Source organism: Hyaena hyaena, unplaced genomic scaffold (assembly GCF_003009895.1).
Source record: "Hyaena hyaena isolate Hyena2069 unplaced genomic scaffold, ASM300989v1 scaffold_224, whole genome shotgun sequence".
Lineage (NCBI taxonomy): Eukaryota > Metazoa > Chordata > Mammalia > Carnivora > Hyaenidae > Hyaena > Hyaena hyaena.
Window position 1 is genome coordinate 1,094,306 of NW_024080854.1, and position 10,684 is coordinate 1,104,989.

General features: G+C 49.2%; 1 long non-coding RNA gene across 1 annotated transcript in view; it reads right to left on the reverse strand.

Moving 5' to 3' along the window:
• Nucleotides 1–1,697: 1,697 nt before the first annotated feature.
• Nucleotides 1,698–10,684, reverse strand: part of LOC120239048 — an 11,984-nt gene continuing 2,997 nt past the window's right edge. Inside the window, exons 2-5 of the long non-coding RNA XR_005530346.1 lie at nucleotides 7,936–8,092; nucleotides 7,071–7,167; nucleotides 6,121–6,337; nucleotides 1,698–1,777 (exon numbers count right to left, since the gene is read on the reverse strand). This is a non-coding gene — a long non-coding RNA (uncharacterized LOC120239048). The remainder of the gene's footprint in view (nucleotides 1,778–6,120; nucleotides 6,338–7,070; nucleotides 7,168–7,935; nucleotides 8,093–10,684) is intronic.

A 10,684-nucleotide genomic window follows, 5' to 3' on the forward strand; every position in this document is an offset into this window, starting at 1 on the left:
CTCTGCCTGCTTCTGCAAGGCCTGCACCCAAGAACAGTTTTATTTTTAAAAGGTGCAAAAAGCCAAAAGCAGAATTATTTTTTGTGACACTTGAACATCGCATAAAATTCTGATATCAGTGTTCTTCTGCTCCACAAGAGAGAACTGCGTAGTATCCACAGAGTATCCGTGCAAGGGAATCCTGCAGAGATACATCTGAGGAGAAGCTGGTCACGTATTCCCATGGAAAGTTTCCTGGGACATGATTATTGAATTTTGAAAAAGCAGATGTAGAAAGTGTGAATTGCCTGTTATTCTTTGGGTAGAAAAGAAGAGGATATAGTTGTATTTTTGAACATGTATAAAAACTATCTGATTGGAAATACAAGAAATGATTCAATAGTGCTTACCTTTGGGGGAGTGTGTGTGTGTGTGTGTGTGTGTGTGAACATGTTGTCTACTCAAAAAAGTAAATTAAAAACTATTTTTACAACTACGCTGTGCTAAAATACACCACCGCAAGCGGTCGGGCCTGGTGGGAATAGAGTTTGAGAGTGTGGTATTTTGAGGGCAGTTGAGTCTGGGGCTGTCTGCACGGCCTGATGGAGTTTGCGTTTTTGCAAATCTGGAGGAGAATGAGGAGTAACAGGATGTTTGTGCTCCTAAAAATGCTATTCTGGAAACCAGAGAAGAGTGGGCAAAAGAAGCTTGGGTGGGTAGAGAGAGAGAGAGAGGGCTAGAAAGTGGGGCTCAGGGGCTGCCTCTGGGACAGGATCTAGGGGGCTGGAGGCAAGAGTGGAAGGGAGACTTACTTCTTACTGTACATCCTATTGTTGGATTTTTGTGTGTGTTTTCACTTCCATTATTTCCTATAAAAATACTACCATTTATTTTTAAAAGAAAAGCCCTTCAGGGCAGGTGTGAGGAGGGTCTGAACTGTGGCAGTGGTTGGGGGTTGGGAGAAAGGATGTAAGTCAGGAGCCAGGATGTCAGGACTCAGTGGCTCAGTGGAAGTGGGGCTGGTGGGTCCAGTACTCAGCCCCTCACCCCTGAGGGCCTGGAAAACAGAAACTTGTGGGGGAGGAAGACTGGAGGGTGCAAGGTTCACCTGTCCCCGGGTGACTTCCCTCTGACTCCCTGAGTCACAACACAAACTTCCGGTAGGCATAAACTATCACCGAGATGCCCTAGGCTTTGAATGCCGCTTTGACCCCAGCAAGACCTCTCTACCCTGGACCTGACCTACGGGCAAGCCCCTGCTTATGCAGATGCTAAGGTCCAGCCGAAGCCAGCAGGTCCTCTCCTCCTGCCCCCTCCCAGCGCCCCCCAGCCCTCCCTCCTCATTGCTCTAAAGGGAAGTTCTGTATAACCAAGCTCTGATACTGGGTTTCTGGTTTCTTGCTAGGACTTCTCTGTCAGTACTTTACTTTCTATTTATATATATTGTCCTTGCCCCAATGTCATTGCACCATAAACTCTTTGAGGCAAAGACTAAAGGTCTTTGTGACCTCACGGAGGCACACCATTTCTTTTCTAGGTGGTAGGTGCCCATGAACGTGCTGATTGGCTGATTGATGGGGACTCACCAGTCATCTCCGCAGTGCTGCCAATGCACCTGCCCTCTGACTCTGCAGAGCCCAGGCTCCCAGTGCAGGAAACGCCCCCAGGGCCAAGAAGGCAAGGGTCTGCCCAGGCACTCATCTCTCTTCAGTGGTTCTCCACATTCGGCCCTTCTCTGTCCAGATACTATCAGCCAAATGGGAACTCATTAGCCAAAAGCCGTATTTAAGCAAGTGTTCTGTTTGGCCATCAAAGGAAACATAACAGTGAAAATGATAATAAACAACAATGATCGTCGTCATTTCAAAGAGACAACATCAGTGCCAATGAGGCCCTGGAGTGTCAGTTGCTTTATCTGCAAACACAAAATGCAACTCACCTGCCTCTTCAGGTATAAAGAGAGCTCATAATGCTTAGAAAACTGGAAATCACTTCATAACTGCCACTTACTGTTATTGTTCATAAGAGCTTTGGGATTGTAGCAATAAGAATCCCAATATGCTCTTGTTATAAATGGCAGTGTACTCTCAGTACAACGGAATTAAACAGGTATTTAATGGCAACCTCATCCCAGATCTCTGGACAGAAAATAAACCCACAGCCCAGCTCCTCCAGGCCACTGAGGTTGTTCTCACCCTCAGGGAGTGGGGCCTGGTGTCAGGTGAAAGCCCTTGGCTCTGCCTCTGAGGAAAGGAGGGGGGGCAGCTCTCACAAAGGAGCCTCAGGGATCTGCCTCTCCTCCACTCCCTCCTCCAAAGGGAGAAAAGTCTTTTCTTTCCTCCTTCTCTGGGCTGAGAGGAAGTTGAAAAGGGATTACTTATTCCTAATGTTATTTATAGCTTAGCCGAAGACTGCTAGGTCTCCAGCCTAAGGTCTGGGAACTGCCCTGTGCAGTCACACCGAGAGAGAGTCCCAGTTAGCAGCAAAGCCGGGGGCCATCTCCTGGTGGCGCTTTATGCTCGTAGTATAAACTGACATAGCCCCCCAGGTCTCTGGGAAGGAGAGGGCCTCACTGCAGAAACACTGTCCAGAACTGGGTGCAGTGTTAGACTTGCCTGGATAACGTGGGGTCTAGCGCCCTCTAGTGTCTGCTTCAGGGCTTGGTGTGAATCCTGCTCTTTTGATGAGGTGTTTTGGGGAAACTTCTCTAAGCAGGAGAGGGACTGAAATGAGGAAACACGTTCCCTGTGCACAGGGCTGTCCTCCTGCCCACGACGAGGACTAGGGTTTTGGTAGGAGAAGCTGAAAAGCTACAATCCTAATGCGTCACAGATGGGGGTGTTGAGTGAGGGCATGGGGGAGTCTTTCTGTTGGAAGGAAGCTGGGGTGACTCACAAGTAATATTTAGAGTCTTAGTCCCAAAAGATTGGCTTGGGTTTGTCTGCTTGAATATTTTTGCTCACACTAAGAAGAAAAACCCACAAAAAACACTGGTGCTATTTTATGACTTTTATGCTTTTCAAACTAGTTTCTTAGCACTTGCCCAGAGTTAGCATATGGACTATTTACGAAAGCCCTTGCAAGCTGTTTCATCACTGAACCCGCTCCTGCTCCTCGCTATTGCCTTTATGGACCAAGCAGCCCACTTTTCTTATTGTCCTGTGTCCTAACTGCCTCGAACCCTCTGCCAGTCAAAGTCACCATTTGCTAGTTGCTTTACATAGTTCATTTAAAATTCAGAGCAGCCCAGGGGCACCCGGGTGGTTCAGTCGGTTGAGTGTCGCGGACTCTTGATCTTAGCTCAGGTCATGATCTCACAGTTCGTGGGTTTGAGCCCCACGTCAGGCTCTGTGCTGACAGCGTGGAGCCTGCTTGAGATTCTCTCTCCCTCTCTCTGCCCCTACCCCGCTTGTGCGTGCTCTCTCTCTCTCTCTCTCTCCCTAAAAAATAGATAAACATTTTTTAAAAATTCAGAGCAGGCCAGAGAGTGGATATTATTGGTATTCTCGTTTTATACACGAGAAAACTGATTCGTGGGGAAGTTAAGTGACTTATTTAGAGTATTCCATGTGGGGGTGGCCAGCTATTGCAGAGGAAGCTACATTATCCAGGAGGTCCTGGAGAAGGCGAACGCGGCTCTATCTCAGAGGACACTTCTTACTCAGGACCAGTCCCTGTGACCCCGAGCCTTGGCTGGCCTGTCGGTATAAATACCCTCCTTCCTCCGAGCATCTGTCCTGCTCTCCCCACCCCAACACAAACACGTCCACAGCCAATACTCCCTCACACTTGGAAACCACCCCAGAAGAATAATGAGAGCAAAGAGCAGGGATTTGGCAAATGTTCAGAATGCCAGGAGAATCCTGGATTTGTCTCTAACTCCCTGGGCTTTGGCCTCATCCAGTGGAAAACCGGGAAAATTCCCTGCCGCCTACTCCCTTCCCTTCCCTCTTGACCCCCTCCACCATTCTCCACCAAGTAGACACTCCTCCAGAGCAAGGTTAAGTCAGGCCACCCTCTGGATTCCTCTGAAACAAAATTGTTGCTTAAATATACAGATTTAGAAATGAAGTTTAAATGGGGTAACACGCTGCAGTGGAATGCAGACCCCAACCTCCACGAACAGAGAAAATGTTCAAGGCTACTGGCAGCCCATGGGAGGTAGGTAATGGAAGGCGTACAGGATTAAGAGACCTGAACTTAAATCCCAGCTGAGTGACTTGGGGCAAGTCACTTAATCTCTCTGAGCTTCAGTCTCCTCATTTGCAGAATGAGGCCATCCTTTTCTTACATGCTAGGCAGTAGATGAACACATGCTTTGTAAAACCCTGCAGGGAAGAAGGTACCACAGGAGGAAGGCAAAGCAGGAATATGCAGGATTTATGTAGTGGATTTTATTATTCACTTTTCCCTTTTCCTACCTTCCCCACTTAAAAAAAAAAAAGTCTGTTTCCTTCTTCAAAATGGATATTAACTCACACACAGACACACACACACTCCCATGGTCCTTATGGGCTCATCACTGTTTTAGAACTAAATGACCTTGGGAAAAAGCTTTTCCAATAAAGACCCAGGGGTCCCTGGGTCTTTCTTCAGGGGAGACAGGAAAAGCAGAACCAGGAAGATAGATCTATGGCAGCATCCATTATTTGCAAGAGGAAGGCCTCGGAAGGCTATTTCCTCTGCTGCCCGCTAAAAAAGATGGACGTTTGTGGCCGGTGCATGGGGGAATCATCCCCAGCAAGCCAGCGGAGCCGGTGCATTCAAGGCGAGAGGAATACAACTGTGATAAGGAGCTGTTAGGGAGATGGAGTTGAGTTTGGCATTCTCTCCCTGGTGGCAAAGCCAGTTTGAAAACCTCTTGATTTCTTCACAGGCTCCATTTCTAATTTAAGATGTCTCCACCCGCTTTGGCAAACTCTGTGCCTCTCCACCAGGGAGGAAATAGCTTGGAAGAGAGGCTCAGGAAGAACAAAGGCCTCATTAGGATCAATCACTTATTCTGAGTACACATTCCTGAGAATCTCTATTGATCATCTCGGGTACAAACGAAGTGGTAATTAAGGATATAATGCAAATGATCCTCGGCTTAGTAACTCCCCTTGTAATTGAAATTTGCTAAATTAAGTCTGAGGTTTTTGAAACTAGGTCTTTAAAAAAAATTCCCCAATTATCATTACCCCCTCGCCTCCCTCCCACCCACCCCTCCATAATGTAATTAGTTTAAAATAAGATCCATGGTAGGATGACGGTGTGCTGCCTACAGATACGGTAAAGCGGCGCTTGCTCTCTGAAATGCTGGTCTCCTACACGCACTCCGCGGGGAGCGAATGAGAAGAGGGTTGCATCAGTCAGGCTCAGCTGTTGTCTCACATAGGACAAGGACACTGGACACGGGGCTGGGGGCAGGGCAGTGCTGCACAGGGAGAGATTTCCCCGTTTCTCTCTTGTGTTCCTTTCCTCTGCATCCTCCGATCAGGTGCAAGCTGAGGATCTTTCAGAGGAACAGGTAAACGATTGTTCTGTGGGGGTAGGAGAGGAAGTGGAATCTCTTTGGGATCCTGACAAGGCGCAGACAGGGGGAGACAGAGGGGTTAGGGGACACCAGGAACCCATCTCTGTATTCTTAAAGGTCAGGGAGCCAGACTCAAACTAGAACAAACCTGGGACTCCGAATTCTGTCCTCTGCCGCCTGATGCGACCATCACCAGCCTGAACTCTTTTCTCCTGACCAGGCCCAGCAGAGGGCCAGGCCCACTAACCGCAGCCTGCTGGAAGGAATTCCCCAGAAGCCAGGTGGTCAGAGACCGGGAACCCAGGAGGTGGCCCAGCCTCCCCATTCCCATCCCCAGTGTGGTCCCCTGGGCAAACCAGAAAGAGGGCTGAAAGTTGTCCTGAGGACATCTGGCCTTCCACAAGAGCACTTCGGCCCGTTTCACTTAATTCAGATGAAAAGATCTGTTTGTCTTTGAAATCATGCTCTGATTTCCTTGAGCGGCAGTAGAGCTGGTGTGGGAGACCAGGAGAGAAGCTGCCACAACCCACCTCTTCCCTCTCCTCCCCTCCACCCCACCCTCCTGGCCTGCAGCCTCTCCAAACTGTGAGGTGCGCGCAGAAACGCCGGGGCTAACTGACCCTCACCCGGGGAAAGTCAAAGGCTGCGAGGTCTAAGATCTCAGCAAACAGCCGCTCTCAGGCCGGCAGCACAGACCTGGAGGAAAATGCCTTCTCCCCCTGAGCCCGCCCTTTCCATTTTGTGTGTGACTGCTCTCCCGTGGTCGCATCGCTCACGTTGGAAACTTCAGGAAATGCCTAGCTGAACAGCTTCTGATGGCAGAGACAAGTCGCAGAGTTGTTTCTGGAGAGCATAATAAGTGTGCCTTCCATTAGTAAATCAGGTTAAAAGGAAAAAAAAGACAAACAATAGCAATCTTGTTTCCAGATAAGCATGTGCTTAAAACGCTGTTCTGAACTAACTTGGGTGTGTTTACTGTTGGATCCTGGTGTCTGAGAGGGGCTGGGACCTGGTAGGTGCTCAATAACAATAGATGGAAGGAAGGAAGGAAGGAAGGAAGGAAGGAAGGAAGGAAGGAAGGAAGGAAGGACGGACGGGAGGGAGGAATGAATGGCTCTTGTTCAAAAACTTTCAGTAGCTTCTCAATGGTATGGGAAAATGCTCTAATTCTAAAATCTGGTACATAGGATCCTGCAATCAGATGCCATGCCTGCTTTCAGAAGCTTTCTGCACGCTGCCTGCCCACCGCTAGTGATCACCTGGAGGACTTGTGAACACACAGTCAGCTGGGTCAGTCACTGCCAGAGTTCCTGAAGTAACACTAGGTCTGGGGTGCAGTGCAGAGCTTGCCTTTCTAACAAGGTCCCAGGTGATGCCGATCACTGCTGGTTGGAGACCAGGCTTTGCCCGTTTCCACAAAGGGCACTCTGTACCCTACAGAGGCAAGGGCTGGCTCTAATGCTACCTTGCCAAAAACCTCAACATGCCAGCACAACTGCACTCAAGCCCCTGCCCTCATGCACCGTCCCCCACCCCCCCACCCCCCTGCTGGCTGTGGCTCCCTGCGTGTGCTCACCTCTATCTCTCAGACCTTGTGGGTCTAAGGCTCCTGCTTCCCTGGACTCATAGCTGCCGATCATCCACTGCACTCTCCCATGTTTTGGAATCCACCCCTGCAAGGCCAGTGGAAACCTCACCCGGGTGGACACGGGACCGTTTCTTCTACTCTGTGCTCCCCCAGCTCAGCACTTACCCCCCCCCCTCTTGGTTTGGGGCTCCTCAAAGGCAGGAGCTGGGCTGCTACCTTTTCACGCACCTCACCCAGGACCTCATCCAGTGCAGTCTTATGACCACCGCTGTGAGCTGAAGATGCACTATTTGCCTGACCACATTCCATTCCATTCACGGAGACCTTAATCGAAAACTTACAGCATCCGGTGCTGCCCTGTGCCCCGGGGGGATTTGCCCTGGCATCGGTGTCTATCTTCCAGTGCTCATTAGGCCCCCTCTGCCTTCCTTCCGGCCACTGGCCAGGGTCGTGGCTGACCTACACAGACAGCTGGACGTCCTCCCTCGACTACACGAGTGAAATATTCCTGCCACTAAAACACAGTTCCAAGTTCTCAATGTGTTGTCTTTGAGACTTGGAAGGGAAGTGTGACTTTCGGTGGTAAGCCATGTGATGGTAACTCATCCCGGACACGTGAGAGGTGGATAAAAGGAAATGTTCTGCAGCCTGTTTAAATGTCGGTGACTAAGACGCAGGGAATGCACTGAGAATATTCTCACTTCTCAGCTGTGGGCACCTGAAAGGGTATTACCCCACGCCATCCCCTGTCATGTGAGCCGCCAGCTTCATGTCCTCTCATCCTCATGATTCCAGGCATAAGTTACGGAAGCTCCGCCCAGAAGGCTTAAGCAAAAAGGGAATTTGTGCTCACCTTTGCAGGGTGGCCCGGGACAGCTCGTGGAACTGAAGAAGGAGCTCTAGGAACCTGGGTTGAGAGATCGACGCTGGTCCCAAGTATGCCAGGACCCTCTCTCTGTCCCCCTGCCTCTCATTTCTGCTCGGCTTCGCATGTGGGCTCACCCTTCCTGCTGCAGGTGAGAGACAGGGTACTATGATCAGGCCAGTCTCCGTGCCCACCAAGGGCATGTGGAATGGGAGGGGGACTGTTCCCCAAAGGAGATGTAGGTACCAGGCAGACCCAAACTAGACGTCCGCTACAAATGGTTAGTAAATGTCAAGTCTTTATCATGTGCCAGACGTTGTGCGAAGTGTTTTACATACATGATCTCATTTGGTCTGCAAGCTGACTGTATGATACAGGTCCTAAACACGACATTTGCCTGTCTCATAAATGAGAAGGCATGACACAAATTACATGCAGGTCCTTTCTTCCAGCCCCAGTGCTGGGTTTGGGGCACTCGGGAAATATGATTTGGATGTGAGAATACATTTTCTTTGGAAATAAACACATGGCTTAGGAAGAAGGACTACAAACCATCGGTTAGCTCTGGTTGTCTCCATATCAGTAGCTATGAGGCTAAGATCATCACTGTTGTTTAGCCTCTCATAAATGTTGTTTTATGTTTCCAGTTGTTAATTCTGGATAATTACTGTCTCTCTAGGGAGGCACCATCTCTCTGTGTGTCCACAGTGAAGGGAGATAAGTCTCATCATGGGAAATCAAAGGGGCTTCCTTCCCTGTCCCATTCAGCCAAGAATATGCATAGCTTTGGGATAGCATTTAAAAGGAGAGAGAGACAGCCCAGTTAAATCAGGATAAGTCATGGGGTTCTCCTTCCAGCCAGAGAATCGGCCATCAGGGTACGTTTCCATGGCTCCTGAAATTCCACCCAAAGAAGGACTCCTCTCTGGCTTTAGTTTTATGACCAACTCTTGCCTAGGAAGAGACAAGCCTTAAAAAAACTCACTAAGAGACAATGGATCATAACAGACCCTGATCACCCTCTGACCGAGCAATCCATGCCACCCCAGAGGTGCAGCTCCAGGCCTAAGGGAAGCCCTTCCAATGTTCCCACCAGCCTGTTGTACACTTCATGCAGTTACGGAGCCTGCCTCCTCTGCTCGCCATTATATCCCCACTCCCAGCACGGTGGTCCACGCCCAGGAGGTCCCCAATAAGTGTATTTCAAATAAATGAGTAATAATCTATTCTCAAGCTGAGATCCCTCAGGTAGCTATTGAAATCAGTTGGTGACAATGAGCCAGGGTCACTCTGCTGGCCACTGCAGTTATACGCAGCAGAGACCATCGTTTTTTAGGCCCAAAATCATGGCCTGAGTTTGTCAAAAGCACCTACAATTTTTCTCCTTGCTCAGCCCTGAAAGTTCTACTTTTGGTTGTTATCAGGGTAAATGCCAACACTGTAGGAAAATGCTGTCACAGTCCTTCTGTAATATTCAGCCCTGCATTTGCTCCTCGAAGAGTTCTGACTAGAGACTTCAAATCTGAGGCAAAGGACATTCAACTGAAGTCAGGCGACCAGCATTCACCAGCTCTAGAGCCACTAGCAAAAACCAGTGGATCTGACACTTGCTATGTGTCTGGGACTTTGATGCATGGTTTCATCTAATCTTCAAGAAGACCCTATGTAAATGGTGCTGTCACCATCTCTGTTTCACTTATGAGGAAAGTAGGGTTTCTAGAGCATATGTACCTCCTTCGATGCCACACAGCCATGTGATAACTAGTTACCTTGAGGCTCAAACCTGTCTGTCTGACTCCAGCACCAGTGCTCTCAAATCAAGCTGCAGCTTTGCAAGTTATTTGACCTCCCAAGGCTCAGTTTTGTCTTCCTTCAAAGGCTGATAAAATTCATCTCTTGGGGTGAACATGGTTATGTTGATGCATCGCAGGAACTGTAAAGCACCACTCATCCTTTAAATTAGTATTAATATTGCTCCAATTCAAAGCAGAGTATTAGAAGCCAGCACTAGATTGATATATGCTTCCCCTCACCTCCCTCGGTCATTTTGCCAATGCTTCAGCCATTGATACACCTTCCCGAACACCTACTCTGTGCCACTCACAAAGAAATGAACAAGAGAGGGCCCTTGCCCTAGAGAGGCTCACAATCTTATGAGCATTTCCATACGTAATGAGACTCAAGGTTGGGTCTGCACACTTAGCCCAAAAGTTGCCCTTGCCTGATGGTATCTTGTTCCTCTGCAAGTTCTTGTGGCATGTTTAATCCTGATGGCCAGACCTCTAGGACAAGAGATTAAGAAGTCGGGTAGGAAGTGGAAATAAAGGCCACCCCAGCTTTGAGAGTCACACCCCAGGGAGGAAGGAAACTCTCCACTCTTGCAAGGATGATCAAACAGAGTGGTTAATGGGTTCAAGTAGCCCTTTGCTCTCTGGGCCACATGACCTCTGGTGAATTATGTAGCCTCTTTAAGGCTCAATTTTGCCACTCCCCTTCCTTAAAGGGGGTAGTGATAGCTGTAATTTTTGACGATATGTGTAAAGAGTTGAGTTCAGTTCGTGGCACATAGCAAACATCAGCTCAAGTACAGCCAAAGGCGGCAGGAGGAGTCAATACAGGTCACAGTGTGAGGCGCACATGAGCAACCGCGAGGGGAAATGGTAGCCAGTGCCTGGAAGGAGGAAAATGCTCAGAGGAGGGCAAGAGGAGCGCCCCCCCCCCCCCCCCCCCCCCCCCC